At 37.0% G+C, this 16,343-nt stretch overlaps 1 protein-coding gene across 8 annotated transcripts in view; it reads left to right on the top strand.

Annotated features, from left to right (window-relative positions):
- Positions 1 to 16,343, top strand: part of LOC149705038 (uncharacterized) — a 149,199-nt gene that overhangs the window by 111,065 nt on the left and 21,791 nt on the right. For all 8 annotated transcript variants that reach the window (XR_016381504.1, XR_016381505.1, XR_016381503.1 and 5 more), the window contains one exon: positions 7,732 to 7,840. The gene's annotated coding sequence lies outside the window, so the exon portion shown is untranslated. The remainder of the gene's footprint in view (positions 1 to 7,731; positions 7,841 to 16,343) is intronic.

Raw genomic sequence — 16,343 nt, 5'->3', positions numbered from 1 at the left:
TCCGAGGCGTACATACGCTCCTAAGGATCGACGGCGGCGCAACCACTACTGGCTATTTGTCCTAATTATACGGACTCGGCTAGAGAAACTATTAGTAAACTTACGCTTGAGCCATACCAGATTCGCGCCCTATTGCTCCCCGAACAGCTTTAATTCGCGAATGCATCTTTCATCCTTCCCGAGTGCTTTCGCTCTCGTTACACTTATGAAGGATTATTTTTACTTGTTGCCAATTTAATCCTACTCCAGAAACTATAGTGGAATCCATTAGAAATCTCTCTCGGCAAATTTAAAATGTCTAAGAGAACAACTACGGAATCATTTTCAGATTTTGATGTTTGTTTAGTTCATAAAATGATTTTTGTAGGTACATTTAAAATACATCGGTCACAAAAGATGATAATGATATAACACACCTAATATTTTTGACTAATGCCAAAAGACAATTTGCAATTTAAACCATCTTAATTATGTCAATGCAAACGCAAAATTAAAATTTAATAATTAAATGGAGAGAATTTTGTTGTTGGGAAAGTTACCTAACTTTAAGTACAATCTAAATACGTTTAAAATGGGCATTTTTCAAGAGATATTACTTGTGAAAATTCGCTATATTTCTAAGGCTGTATAAGGCCTAGGCGTTAGGCAAAAGAGCTATACAGGCGCCAAAAGAGCAAAAAGCAAAAATCAATAGAATTGTGCCAATCTAGCTGATGGATCAGCTCCTACATTTATTATACAAGCGCCATACTTACGGCATTGCGGAGAAATAAAGGCGTATTACCAATTTATTGACGAAGACAACTCGTAAATGAAAAAGGGTGTCTTATACGCCATAGACTTCCGTTGGGCAACTTAACTCTCTTGGATATAAACTTATTTATATGATACTTGGGTAAGAGCCGGCAGCTTTGGTGTTTAATACAATCATAATAACAGCAGCCTTGCTTTCGCTAGCTGCATGTTTAGGTTACAATCAGGGGCTGAAAGAACCACACCCTTATAATAAAAGTAAAGATATTGACGCGCAAAAATAAGTGGTCCCAGAAAGTTCCCTAAATATGCATGGATGGTCCAAACCCTCGATGGCTTACTAAGCTGTACACTTATTAAATTTTCAACGGCGTTAATTGTTAAACATTAATGAAAGATTCAACTAGATCTGTCCTTATTAGCATCTTGGATCAAAAATGGTATCAAGAACAGTGCGCCATCTCTGCAGATTCAAAACATAAGAGTTCAACTTCAGTATATGAACTCTTTGCAATAAAACAGTGAGACGGGCTATCTGGTAATCGTAATGAAGTTTATTTCTTGGCCAGCATCTCTTTTTTGTATCTCTCAATGGCGCTTTGGGAAATTCGGAGTTGCGGACCGGGACAATCGCAGGGAACTGCTATGCCGACTGATTTCAGGGCTAACTAATCCAATAGTTTTTGTATAAGGGCGCGCGCGGGCGGGTTGAGACGTACAGCTGCGGTAACGACTCCATTATAAGCTGCTGCCCTATAAGGGAAGCGACCATTTCTGAGCAGGCAGTTTTACTCACGATGCACTTTCCAAAATAGCGCGTGCTGAATCTGAGAGGATTTAGTTCCCTCACCGTGCGGCCCCGTCTTTCAATCGCGAACATCTGAGCGGCTATAGCCCCTTTAACCCCTTAGTCTAATTGAAGCGGGGCAGGGACTAGCCCCCAACTCTTTGTCGATCAACGCTTTATTATAACCGTGACGATTTGGACCATTTAAAACAATCGCCAACACAAGCCTGCAGGGGGACATCCGTAAAGAACTCATTGCGGTGATATAAGGAAACAATTGTTTCACTTGTACGACAAGTCCTGATTGTCTGATAATCAACGCCCATTACCATCATGGAGTTGAAATTTTGCAAAGGTACTCATTATGGAAGATTTTTCTAATCCACCTCCATCTTGAAAAATGGTGGTCCTCCCAACAGGCTACACCTTCCTCGCAAAATAACGTTTCAACTGTTATTGTACTGGATGATAACTATACAGGCTTTATGATGGCCTTTAACTTTCAATATGCCGCCAAATTTTAAAATGGAGACCCTGGTAAAATTTGTAAAAACCTCTTCTGGTATAGTTTGATGGAATTTCCCTTGGAAAATTTTCCTTCAATTCATATAGACTAACTACTCTAACTAACACTAAAGGGTGCTGGTGTATAGTACCAAAATAGTCCCTAAGTTCGTTTACTCGCCTCTCATCCGCCTGAGACTGTAAACCCCGACCCCTGGAAGGGGTTTCTTTTCCCGCACACGCATTCCCGAATTCATGAAACGTGGCTAACGTGGAGTTGGCTATATATATATGGTTTAACGCCTCCGACGGTCCTTCGTAGCATGCCACAAGGGCCACAACATTACGACGTGCAGAGATAGAAGCATGCAGGGCGTTTAAAAATATATGGGTTAGGGTTAGGATTTTAGGCCTAGCTTTTATGGCTAGGGGACTAATTTAAGCAAATGGAAAGCATCCACGCGTTAGTAAAACCACGCGCTGCTGGGGAGAGCCCTTTTTAACAGAGAGTGCTCCATTTCTACAGAAGTATTGTGTTTACTTCAAGTATGCCTGTTAATTTACCCTTGGTGGAAAAAATCACACCAAGGCTTATGGGTTCTTAGGTGGGGCATCTTTGAGTGCAGCCATCTCTCGGTGGAAATAAATATTTGAGTGACTTAGTCACGTGTAAATAGAAATTCTTGTCGCTATAACCAGGTGACACCAAAATCAGGGGTATTATGGGTAAATTTTAAGGATCTCTCCTAATATTGTTATGTTACTTATGGTTTAAGAATATTTTTTCAAGATCACTTAGTAATGTAGCTGAACTAACGCGTATTAATACTCCCATGTACAACCAAGTAAGATGAAAGTAGTAATTTTCAAACTCCGCGGTAACGCAAAGGTTCTCGATTTCAACTCACTGAAAGGGGTGAAATGCCTTTTATTAGTTCAAGACAACTCTATAACTACCTCCTCTTGCAATTTTGAGCTATAACGGAAGTAGCTAAGTTTCAGCGTGTGTTTACGACCAACTAATGAAGTCATCCTTGTATGTACTTGCGCGATTCAAAGTAGTACCATAATTTCGTCCCTTGAAAACCCGGGTTGTTTTTAATGACTATAGTTACTGAAGTGGGTGAGAAATGTACTCGTGAAAGGGGGTGCAAATAGACTGGAGTGAACTTAGCATTACGCAATACCAAAGACAAATTGGGAATATCAGAAAGTAAGGAAGTACAGCAGACGACATGTGCTTTACAATTTTAGGTTGACTTCTTCCACAACAATTAAATATAATTTTAACGACTTAAAGCCATTTGAGCAATTTTCATCCAACAGGCAGATCTTAATTATAATAAAAGTAAATTTACATTAATGCGCATAATGCATTCGTAAAATAATGCGCGAAATATGAATTATTGCATATTGTTAAGTAGATGCCACCGACTATAGTACCTTGCATGTAATTATCTTTTAAATTAAAAAGCACTTAAAATCATATGAAGGTAGAATTTTATTTTTTTACCTTCAAGAAGAAAAAGCTCATAAAAAAATCTTTTTTTTTGTTCCCAGGGGACGTTCTACCCTCTTAAATAATATTAAATTTCTCAGTCCATCAACTAGCACGGAAGATCTCATCGTATGTTAATATTTCATAGATAAAAAACTTCAATAGAAAAACTTTAATCCTCTTCTGCGAATTTCAAATATATATATATTTTTTTTTAGTATTATCTCTCAGAGTGTATTTTGTTTCTTTGAACCTCACCAGGGGGCGCTTTTGTTTTAATACACACAAACAAAAAATTATACGATTCGCAATCTGGGTTCGGATAAAAACAGTGAATTAATTAACATAAAATGTTTGGTATTATTTTTTGTTTTTTGTTATTTATAAAACGCGGCGATATACCCCCCCTCCAACCTATAGGCCAAGAACACATTTAAGATCAGAGAACTTTCAAAGATTGAATTAGACAGGGTTGCTGAGAGCAAAGTCAGTCGTGAACTGAGTTGACCTCGTTCTGAACTTACAGTTAAACACTCCAAAATGCATAACCCGCTTTTTCTTTCATCAAGCTGTTTACTCCATTATTAATTCACTCTTGGATATATTATTTTTATTATTATTTGAAATCTGAAATTTTTGGAAAACAATTTCTATAAAAAAATTTCTTTTTTCACAGTTGCCGTTTTAAACGGCTCATTGGCTGAATAAAACTACCCTATCTTGCAAAGGCTAAAGTAAGTTTCCCTCCTTGTCAAAAGCCTCAAAACATGATATCATTTTGACGAGGGTATCATTTGAATCCCCGAGAGATATCTTAGTATATATACACTTATAATATAAACGTATATCAAAAAAAAGTTTTTTTAAGGGTACCCTAAAATGTCAGATACATCCCGAACCAAGTCTAGATTAGAGGAGACAGACCGCTAGGGTGCGCTGCTAGCCTGGCTCTTTTTAAGACGCATGCGTCAAAAAGTTGGAAAGACGACGATGATAAATGGCATTTTGATGAATTGAAACCGATGGCGGATCTATCTCCTCTTCCTTCTCCCATACTTTTTAGAAAAATCTACGACACTCAGAAAACCAGGACTCGAAGTAAAATTTACCGCAAACCTTGCCCATGTTTTAGATTTTAATATAAAACTTAATCTGTCTGTGAGTAACGCCCTCGAATTACTTATACCAAATGACTAAATTTCCTAATATCACCTTTTCTGCGAATACTTCAAAATATTCATTAAACCTTGTCATGTTTGAATTTTCAAATTGCACAGTTGATGCCACGTGATTAATAAATATGGTCGGTGGCGCGTGCTGGAGGAAGAACTCTCTTTTTTCATCGGGTAATTTACTTCTGCTGATGTGTATTTTTGCAAAGGCCTAAAAACGTTCGTACATTTCGGTAAAAGATATAGGTTTCCCGTTTAAGGGGAGGTAGTGTATAGGTAAGTTAGGGTTTACTTTAAAAGGCTGTTTGAGTTTGGGGAAAAGCGAGGACCCTAGTAGGGTTCGCCCTATCTTCTTTTATCCTGTAAGGGCCATTAGAAGGACCCTTTAAGCAGAATCTCCACTGGGAAGAAGGGAGAAATAAGGCACCGACAACGACGTTTTAAAGCTATACTTGCCCCTCTCTAGTTGCAACGTTACAAAGAATCTACACTTCTAGCCACAGTAGCAGACGGAAAGTAGATATCTCGAAGTATATTTACACATCCTACGGAAGTTACTCGTTTCATTTAAAGTATTTACTTCCTTTAATCTACTTCCGCTGTAAGGGTGTGCTTTGGAAGTTCTCTTTGTAGTCGTCATCTCTACTATCTTTTGATTTCCACCGCGGCTAAAAGCATTTCAAAGATCGATTTAAATTAGCATTATGTTTTAAAGAAGGAAAAAGAGAAAAAAAAAATCGGGCCTTGGTTGGTTATCCGAGTTATTTTTCTGAGAAGTTTAATGTTAATTAGTGTGGTGTTTATTGTAAGGATAAGTCAATTCGTAATTTGAAAGAGAACTTTTTAAATTTAGTATAAATGCAATAACAGTTTCGTGTTATTTAATATTTATTTCTTTTTACTAATTTTGCGTTTTTGACAATCGGTAGTGCATTGCAACTCTGACGTCACCATTTTATCAGTTTTCTTTTTCACCAAACCACCTTGTACAATTATAGATAAATTTGTAGAAATCTTAATCCGTCTGGCGTAGACCTCGTAAGTTTTAAAAACATCCAAAAAATTCCAAGAACACAAAATACTAGAAAGCCGTGAAACTATGTTTAGTATAGGGTTTAAATCAATGTATATTTTCAACAAAGTTAATGGTACCGCGGATGATTACTTAATATAAAATCGCTATTGTAAAAAGTAGGTCGTGCCAGGCATAGAGTATATCGTAACTCGTTCAGTTTCAGGGTTAATCTGTTGAGCCCCGACATCGTATTTCTTGTTAGACCAAATTTACGGGAGGTCTATCCTGACTAGGTCAGTCTTGGCGATAGCTTCTGCTTAATGCTTCCAGGCGGAAGCGTCAAAAAAGAAGCTCGATCCCCCATCCACCCTTAGTTCATCATTTATTCCTAAAGCTCCGCTTCTTTATGGATATAAATTTTTTTCTAGGGTACTGAAGGATTTTCTATTGTAAGATTGCGCGGTGCGGTTGCGTTTTTTCTGACATTCCATTCAACCCCTTCTTCTTAATAACCCCGCTCCTAAAAAATGTAAGAACTTTAGGTTTGTGGAAATAAAGCGCGGTAGACCTAGTTCTTATTGCAGAGTTTAAGAAAAATGTGTTCTGTAGACGTAAGATTAAGTTTGGCGCGAGAAATAAACACGTGCGTTTCATTTTAGTTTTCGCGCGAGAAATAAACACGTGCGTTTCATTTTAGTTTTGGCGCGAGAAATAAACACGTGCGTTTCATTCAGTTTGGCGCGAGAAAAATAGCTCGTGCTCTTCAATTTTTTAACTTATTTTCAAATTAAGCTTAACTATAGACAACGTAATGGATTTAGGGTGTTACGTTAAAGGCAGCCATCAAGTTTGGTGGTCAGAACGTCACGTGATTGTCGCTAACGCCCCGTACATTTCCCTGACCCGTTATTACTAGCAGATTCACTATTATTTTGGCGGGAAGCGAAGATTTCTGCTTGCAGCTCGCTCATCATGAGCCTTGGCGCGCTTCGGTAAGCCGATTAGAAGAACCGAACCGACCTGACCAGGGAGACAAAGCCCCGACTTGGTCATGAATATTAATGACTCTCAAACCCCCCCCCCCCTTCGGTACAATCGTGTATTTTAGTTTAAGACGCTAGCTAGTTCATATCCCACCTTTAAATCGTATAAACCTAAAAGATGCCTTTGATTCGAATTTATCTGGAACGGTCCACGCTGTGTCATAGAGTAATTCTATAACGACACTTCGTAGTGCGATTTAACGGCCTTTATTGATATTTTATTTTCAATGGAAAGGCGTAACGACTGAGAAGGTTCATTAGGGTATTTCTGTTTAAATCAACGATAATAATAGCCCTTACTTTGACAAGTTATCGTCAACGTATGCGAAGGTAGGCGAGCAGTCTTTCGTCGAAACGGCCTATTACGTCCGCCTTAGATTTTAGTTAGCATTTTAGTCTACCCAAATGAATGTATTTCGCCCGTTGAACTGTTAAATGTTTATAAATGAGTATTTTCCCTAAAGTCAGGGGCAGTTATCTTTACGATTTATCTATGTATTTCCCGAGGCGCGATGATTTCTGGTTATCTATGGCGCGACAGTGAATTATCCCTGAATAATTATATGGTCTTTTGTTATAAGTCGCGACGTTCGTGTCATATGACTAATTGTACACGCAAAACTGTAATTAAGTCGGTGTGGTTTTAGTTAACTTAATTGATTCTAATACGATTACGCAATGTACGCTTTTCCTTGTTTAATTCGACGTAACTGATGGTCAGATAATTTTTGACCGCTATTTGAGTTCGTACCCGACAAGGCTTAAGAAATATATTTAAAGAAAGAACAACGCCTGTATTGTAAAATTTTGTTTTGATTATTTTTCTTATTGTAATTCAGGGAAAACTGTTAATTATTATAGTAAAATTCATAGACATTCCTTCATACAATTTCACGCACAGTTAAGCGAATTGTTTTAAAAAACAAAATAATAATTTAAATTGTTTTGTTTTCATGTAGGACAGTGACGAAAATTGATGACATTTATACCGTGACCTCTGACATCCGAAAATAAGAAACAATCAATGACCCGTAACAAACAAACAATCTGGACTGACAAGGAGAAACGGTAGGAAATGTTTTTATTATTATTTTTGTAGCGCTTATTTATCAAATATCAAAGTGTGTTAAGGGTTAAAACATTATGCAAATGAGATGAGTCTACTTTGGTTTAAGGGGTTGTTCCCCTTTTACAAAGGGAATCCCTCCCAATTTAAGATCCCAGTCTCGTGCATGGCACGGGAAAGTTAACAGCGCGTGCGTCATAGTTTGGCGCGCAATCTCCGACTTAGCGCGCGCGCTCTTCTTGCAGCAATCTTTTCTGTTTTGTTAATTCTATGCTGAAAGATGTAAAGTCCGAATAATTTGGTCGTGGTCATTTGTATCGGCCTTGAGAGTGGACATTATAGGTCTTGTACTACTACTATTCATAACTCATATATTTTTTTTTAAATTGGCATTACAGTAGAGTTTAATGGTATTGAAACACGCGAGATTTGAATCGCTAATATTTATAACTACACGTGTTTACTAAAACTACATGCATGCGCTAACCTCTAATAATCAACAGGATTCGAAACGACTCTATAGCTATATAAAATTATGTTATTATGTATATTATTTTCACGCTCCTGTATAGTTCGTTTCATTCACTCTTGCTAACGTTTGTATTATACTATTCAAACATTCACTGGTGTATATATTTTTTTATTTATTTTAGTATATGTAAACAACAGCGAAAAAACGTCTAAATTTGAAACAAAAAATCAAGCGGTGCATCGAAACAGTTGTTCGCATGCCTATTGTAAATTTTTATAAAAAACTACATTTTATAAAAATTTACATACAAGCTCGGAAAACAGCCCCCAAAATTTTTCTCAATTTAGAAATCAAAGTAACGCTAAACCACATGCGGTTTGGGGAAGTAAAGAAAGGTTTCTCTAATGAACTAGCGGAAGTAGGAACCGAATTTTTGTCGCTTGTTATACATCGTAGATCTAGTCTAAAGAAAAAAGCCCACCACGGTGGGGTTATACTAAAACTATTCTAAAAGTTTAAAGTCCAGGAGATTTCAAATTTAGGAACCAATTGGGAAAACTATGGAAAAAAATATATATTCTCCCCCAAAAATATATTCAAGGGGTGAAAACGTATGTATAAACCCCCAATGCAGACACACTGGAGCGCGTGCGTGCATGCCTTTAGTGCCTTAGGCATCCCATAAGGGTTTTTAGTTTAGGGGGCTTAACCCCAGCAGCCTTTATTTGAATTACCTTAAGATGAAGCTTGCCAAGGCTTAAAAGAAGAATTCGCGTTCACGAACGAACACTGGTGGTGGTGGTTGTAACTTAATTTTTGACTTGGGGGTCGCGGTTGTGTGAAGGAAATTGTAAAGTACGTGGGGTCGCCGCAATCAACAACCATGCAACCTCTAGTGGACGACCCCTTTTTTAAAAATTCCATAGATGTCGTAAGAATTCGTCGAAGCTCCCCTTTGGGTTTGTGTATCAGAAGTCCATATACGAGACACGAAGTACAACTTACGCTAGGAGTATGGATGTAAATGAGGGTATATTATTTAGTATATCAAGGTCACTATACTCTATGCTGGTGAGACCCAAAAATTGCTTCTTTGTTGCTCCTAGCTCTTTGGTATTTTCACCTTTCTCCAGCACATATCCGCGAAATGCTGTCTGCTATAGCATGCAGCCTTACCTAAAATTGTAACACTCTTTATACCGAGTCACGTTGAAATTTTCGACTCGTTTTTACACCGAGGTGCAGTACCTTTTTCTCAAAGTCTAATTTTTGAAAAGCCCTGGTACAAAATACAACGTGTCTTGGCAGTAAAACCCCTTAGACACTACGCGCAAGCCTTATTTAATAGCGCTGGCAACTTACTTTAAATTTCGGTATAGTTTTCTTCCCACCAGTTTTCCGACAAAATACAATTTTATTCCTTGAAAGCTCCTAGAGAGCGCGCGTGGGAGAGAGGGTTTTTTTTCTTTCTTTCTAATTTGCATACTGGGTTTTGGAGAAGCTTAAAGCCTTAGAGTACCCCGGGTAAGGCAACATGGGAATCGAAGTGAGAGAGGAAATAAGGATAAGGATTGAGAGGGCAATGCCATCTAACGGGAAATTTGGGGAAATACTCTATAGAGTTTGTTGTACTGTACGTATAGGTCTTAGATAGTGAGTGCTAAATATATATATATATATATATATATATATATATATATATATATATATATATATATATATATATATATAGATATAAAATGTATTTCGGGATTAAAATGTAGCAACTTTCAAAAAACATGGTTATACTGTGAAGATATGGTTTCGAAATAATTTGGAATATTTGGTTTCAAAACGAAGAAACTTTTTTTCCAATTTATTTTTCTACTAATTTTAGCCGAGTTTTAAGTTTGTGTAGAAAGCCAACTTACAGGGGGATCAACCTAATGTATTTTTCCATAGCCCCTGTAGAAATGTTTACACTGCCGCGCTTCGGTGCTAGCTGGAATGTATGCTTACAGGGGCTAGTAATTTATTAGAACTATATTGTTTACGCTTTACATTGCAAGTTATCTAATTCCCATACTCTTCTTAACTACCCTTTCTTTTAAATTTTAAGAATACTTATTTCCACTCTACGCTTAATCATTCTTGATTTCTGGGGAATTTTCCTCGGGCGTAGTTTATGAGCGCGGCAGGCCCCGGGTTCGAACCCCAACCCCTCATTAATTTTAACTAATATTAAAAGTTAATTATAGACAGATTAAGCTCTGTATTTTTCTTAATATAATCTTTATAAATAGTTAAATTTAAATCAAATTAAAGTAGTTGGTCATATCCAACTGAATATCATCAAATCTAATATTCAACCAAAATTGACTTACAACATTTTAAAACTATAGTAAAGAACACTCGGATATAGAGGTGCCGAAAATAAGTAAAAACTTGTATGGGGTGAAAACAGTGAGACTCAATCTAGTAAGGTACCGAATTCCACGTATAAAAGACGCTTTTTTCAATATAAAAACAGTACATTCTAAGGTTAAAAATAAGCTATAGTCGCGTACAATCAAGGCGGGTGGAAGAAAAGGCTTATGACTTCTGTAGAGTGTAGATGAGAAGCAAAGAAAAAAAAATCCGCTAGGGGAACCCTGCGTCGGAAAGACTTCGTTTAAAATGCAGATTTTTTTTTACTCCTTTTTTCTTCTTCTTCAAAAGAAATAGAGGTGTATTTTTCAATCTTAGTTTATACCAGGTGGGATGTTAGTTTTTGCGTATTTTTTTTTTCCTAAGGTATTAGTTACCTAGGCTTAAGGTGTTGGATTTATTGTAAACTAAGCTTGAAATTTAGCGTATTTCTGGAAAGCGTGATTCTTAGAAAAGGGCTCAAACTCCCAAAGCGAAAGGATGTTTTTAAAAGATAAGCGAGAGAGATCCGTTGGAATAAAAAAAAAAAAGTTGAAATCATCTCCCAGACTCTATTTTTTTCCCTTCTTCTTCAAAGTAAACTCTGAGTCTCCGAAAGTGTATAAAAAGTTTGGCCCCATTTTTCAACTGAAACTGGTTATTTTTTAGTATGAAATAACGCACCTAGTCTAGTTCTTTACTTACTGTAAACTGTGTTTGAGATGGTACGTACGAATCGAAAAAGTTGAAATTTATATTTCGATAGGTATATTTGTTTTTTTTTTCTTTCGACTTAAAAATTTCTTTTATGTATGTATTTTCTTTTTTTTTTTTACCATTTCTATATTTCTTTGAAAGAGGTTTAGAAATGATTTTTTTTTCTGTCAGCTTTCTTAAGGGGTCATGGGAATTTACTGGAGTTTTATGTTGGAAAGTATGATTTTAATGTGTTTTTTCTTTCTTTATTTATTTCTACGTGATAACTATTGGACGTTTTGGATTACTGGTTGGTTGTATGAGGTTTTTAGATTTTTAGGAAATCGAGGTGAGGGTGACACTTGAGAAATAATCGCGTAAAATTAAATTTATTCTGTATGAATTGAGGATTTATTGGGATTTTTTTATAGTTGATATCGATAAAAGAAGTTCGATAAATAATCGCTTGATGTCGATAAAAGAAATTCGATAAATAATCGCTTGATATCGATAAAAGAAATTCGATAAATAATCGCTTGATATCGATAAAAGAAATTCGATAAATAATCGCTTGATATCGATAAAAGAAATTCGATAAGTAATCGCTTGGTATCGATAAAAGAAATTAGATAAATAATCGCTTGATATCGATGAAATAAATTCGATAAATAGTCGCTTGATATCGATGAAATAAATTCGATAAATAGTCGCTTGATATCGATAAAAGAAATTCGATAAATAATCGCTTGATATCGATACAAGAAATTCGATAAATAATCGCTTGGTATCGATAAAAGAAATTCGATAAATTCGAAAGTGGCTATCCCCTTGTAAGAGCTTTGTTTTAGAAAGTACATGATTTTCCCGAAAAAAGGTATATTTTCAGTATTTTTAACCTTTAATCTCCAATGTTTTTATAAAATCACGTTTTGTTCCATATGGTCCATAGTTTCGGGGTATTTTTCCATAATATCGGAGTTTATTTTGACCTCTGTAAACAGTACAGATAAATATTAAATTCAACAATATCGTGTTCACAGATAGTTCTTTATATAGTTGTATTCAAAAATTGAAAGAAACTTTGGTAGAAGACAGAGTCATTAACCAACAACGTACGTTAATTCCCAAAGGTAAAATAACTTGATCATTAGTTCTCTTAATTTAGCAATGACCCTCCATCCCTCGCCTCTCTCTCTCTCTCTCTCTCTCTCTCTCTCTCCCTCTCACTCTCACTCTCTGGCGCATTCGAGTTTTGCAAATAATTAATGACAGTTCAGAAGCGAGCTTCATCGCCGTTTAATAGGGGGTTAATCCAAATACAAAGTTATCATTCATTTGTGACAGACCAAGAACTTCATTTGTCTAGAAGCAGTCCATCTGTATATTTTGAACGATCTTAATGCTCGTCCTGGGAGCAACGGGGAAATTTGGCTATATTAATATGTAGATTAGATGGTTGCGAATTTACCTGAAATATTTAGAATTATTTCAAAATTGAGCTAGTGCTCCTTGTGGATGGGTTTCACTGGGGGTTTTTTTATATAGCGTATTAACTACATTTATTGAAGAAATAAACGTTGTCATGCGTGGGTGGGAAAGGTCAATGGGTCACATATTTGGGATATATACTTTGTATAATTAACTTATCGCGAGTATACATTTAATCGCAACTTTTTCAACTTGTTCGTTATTGGAACCAGTTAAGTACTACGTGTTAAGTATATAATAAAACGTTTTTAATCCGTGGCCATATTGGAATATGGAGCCCCATATAAGTTACTGAAATACTAATATTATATGAAACATTCAGAATCGTACTAATTTTAATCCTGTGAAGGCAGTATAAAGTTTCTGACCGAAAAAGACCTATATAAATTCCACGCTAATCTGAAATATTTTCCCTACTCGAAGCAATTCTCAGCCACCTAATCTACTAATCTGTTACGTAAGATTTAAAGAGGTAGTCGTTTATTATAAGTATAGTAGTTTGAAGGCGTTAGAGCGGTCATCGCTCATCACTAGCTCGTTCGTGCGTAAAACGAGCACTCGCGCTGCTTAGATTTCTCCACCCCCCCCCCCTCGCGCGCTCTGTTTATATACTAAAAGTTAGGCCTAAAGATAACCAACCATCCAACCTCCGCACGGTGGCGTTAACGTGAATTCTTAAAACGATAGAAGCTAGCTACGGAAAAATAACGTGAAAAATAGCGTCCCGAAACTTCTAAATTGATACTGGCGATGTTAGTTTGGGGTTTTGGAAGATGCCGCCTGCAGGATGGAGAGAGAGAGGAGGACCAAGAGCAAAATCTTTGGGGCGACTGAAGTTCATCCATCTTGCACGCCATTGCCAAACGACGTCGCTAGCTCGCTTTTCGAAGCAGCGCGGTTCCTCATTTCCATTTCAAGCTAGGACCAAGCGGGCCAACTCGACGTTTAGGCCCTAGGCCTAGCGATGATCTACGCTCTTTCGAGCTGGCGGTGTGTCGCCCGTCTTATAACTCATCTTTCCTCACTAGCCCACCCCCCACCAACCCACTCTTCCTCGACAATATATATCTTTAATGTACGCCCACCGAAAAGTCTGATGCCCCGGAACGAACGGACGGACGGATGAAGAGAAGTTTTACACAAGGGATCGAACACTTTCCCACTGATTCGCGCACTCTTTGTGTGTATTTTTTAATTCCGTTCTCTCATGGTAATGCGTGTCATACCCCTTGGGACTGGGTTTCTCTTCTAAATAATGTCTTTGGTAAAAATACTAGAGGGTCATATTTTCTAGCTAGCTTACCAACCACTGACTCCCAAGTCTCTGATACGGAAGTTAGGGGATGAAAATGGTAGATTCAATTCTAAATCGTTATACTTTTGAAGTTGAACAATTCCATCGCTACTTCTAACTGATTTTGCTTTCGAAGCAATGGGGATATGTTCGGGGAAGGAGAGATACTAGGTTTGAAGGAGGGTTAGGAAACCACCCCATAATATGGTTTTAAGTAGTGTTTGTAGTTCGTGAACCCATACCAGGATATAAACACGAAATCCGGCATGCAGCTAGCTAAGATGGTTGGTTACTTGAACGAAACATTTCCATTGTAGGGTGTAGTTATAAACTCGTCCATGGTATTGTCCCATACTGATTTTTATTCGGGGACGTTCAGTGGATCCTAGTGTATTCTTTACTGTCTGTACGGTTAGATAAACTGAATGTTCGGGGGTGTGCGCGGTCCATGATGGTTTATGGGTAGACACACGGTCTCGGGACAGTATGGAGCCTTCACGACCTTTAAGGTTCACGTCATGACGTCAGGTGGCCGAGACAGAGACACTAGGTAGGCGTGTCATCCGCTTTTTTTTTCTTTTTTTGTTTCCCCGTTAAGCCTAACGACGGTCTCCGTCCAGGAATAGTCCCGCATCCTGCAGGGCGGGGCTTTAGGAGTTCCTGGTTGACTTATCTACAGTAACTTATGTGTATACAGTATATATATTGAAAGCGTACGTATATATAGGAAACTGAAAGGCTGAACTTTCAGGGAGTTGATATATAAATCTAAGAGTTGCCTACTACGTTTCTCTGGAACGCCTTGAAAAGGGAACTACTATTTTTGAGCGATGGCGTAACATTAGCGTGTGCCCTGTAGTGCGTGAATTCACCCCCCCCACCACCACCAAATGGTAGTGGGCGTATGGTTTATCCTAAATCGTCGATTTTTCGGTTAAAAACCTCTGGAAGTCATTATTAATAAATACTTCACTTGCGTAGACATTTCTGTAATTACTAACTGAAATTTAACAAAATAGTAAATTATCTTTGCGCAAATTTGTACAAGTTGGTAAGAACTTCTTTTTTCTTTGCACAAATTTGTTCAAATTGGTAAGAACTTCATTTTCTTTGCGCAAATTTGTACATGTTGGTTAGAATATTTTTTTTTTTGCACAAATTTGTACATGTTGGTAAGAATATTTTTTATGTGCACAAATTTGTACATGTTGGTAAGAATATTTTTTATGTGCACAAATTTGTACATGTTGGTAAGAATATTTTTTATGTGCACAAATTTGTACATGTTGGTAAGAATATTTTTTCTTTGCACAAACTTGTACATTTTGGTAAAAATTTTCTTTAGTTTGAAACATGATCATGTGTTAATTGTTAGTTAGTTAATTATCTTTTTATTAACCGATTTTATTGTGATTGAAGTCATTTTAAGGTTCACGTATCCCCAAATTATTATTATTAACAGAGATAGAGAAAATATTCTATTATGAACGCGGCAGTTATATAGAATCTCAAATTCTGATTTTTTTTTTTTGAATTTTTTTCGTTTCCCACCGTATATCTATCTATATATATTTTAGGATTTGTTTGGGGGTGGCACGTTATAGAAGGATGCCATCACCAACCATGCCTGACTTAGGTACCCCAAAAAGTTGTCGTAAGTTAGCGTCAGCTTGGCGCCCGATTTCTTTAGCACCCATCGCGGCCAGAAATGGGAGGCGCCTAGCTATAGCTAGCTTTATACTAAGAAAGAATCTTGTCTATATAGGATGAATCTGACTTTGAAAACTTTTCCACCACCGAAAATGTTTTTTTTTATTCTTTCTTTCCTGATACTTTAAAGGTTTTTTTCTTTTTTTTTGGTATTTCCGTCAAGCTAGGAGTCAGCTAGAGCACGGTCTAAAGTGATATATCGAACGGTAGCTTATATAGAGGAAAGAGGAAGATATAGGATGGGCCAAAGAACTTCCTACTACGCCCAAAAATGGCCCCAAGATAAAAATGGGGCTGCATTTTTTTTTACTTTTTCTTTTTTTTTTGGGTTCTGGAGAAGAGAGAGCGAGAGAGAGAGATGGGAGCAAACTCAAAAAGCTATCCCAGAAAAAAAAGCATATTATGCAATGGGTAGTAAGGGTGTCAGAAGAAGTAGGGGGTAACAGTAGATAGAATGGTT

The sequence above is a fragment of the Phalangium opilio genome, unplaced genomic scaffold, assembly GCF_054372755.1.
Source record: "Phalangium opilio isolate 3A_F unplaced genomic scaffold, DU_Popi_V2 ptg000014l_1, whole genome shotgun sequence".
Taxonomy (NCBI): Eukaryota; Metazoa; Arthropoda; class Arachnida; order Opiliones; family Phalangiidae; genus Phalangium; species Phalangium opilio.
The sequence above is the reverse complement of the archived record's forward strand: the minus strand, read 5'-3'. Positions and strand labels throughout refer to the sequence as shown.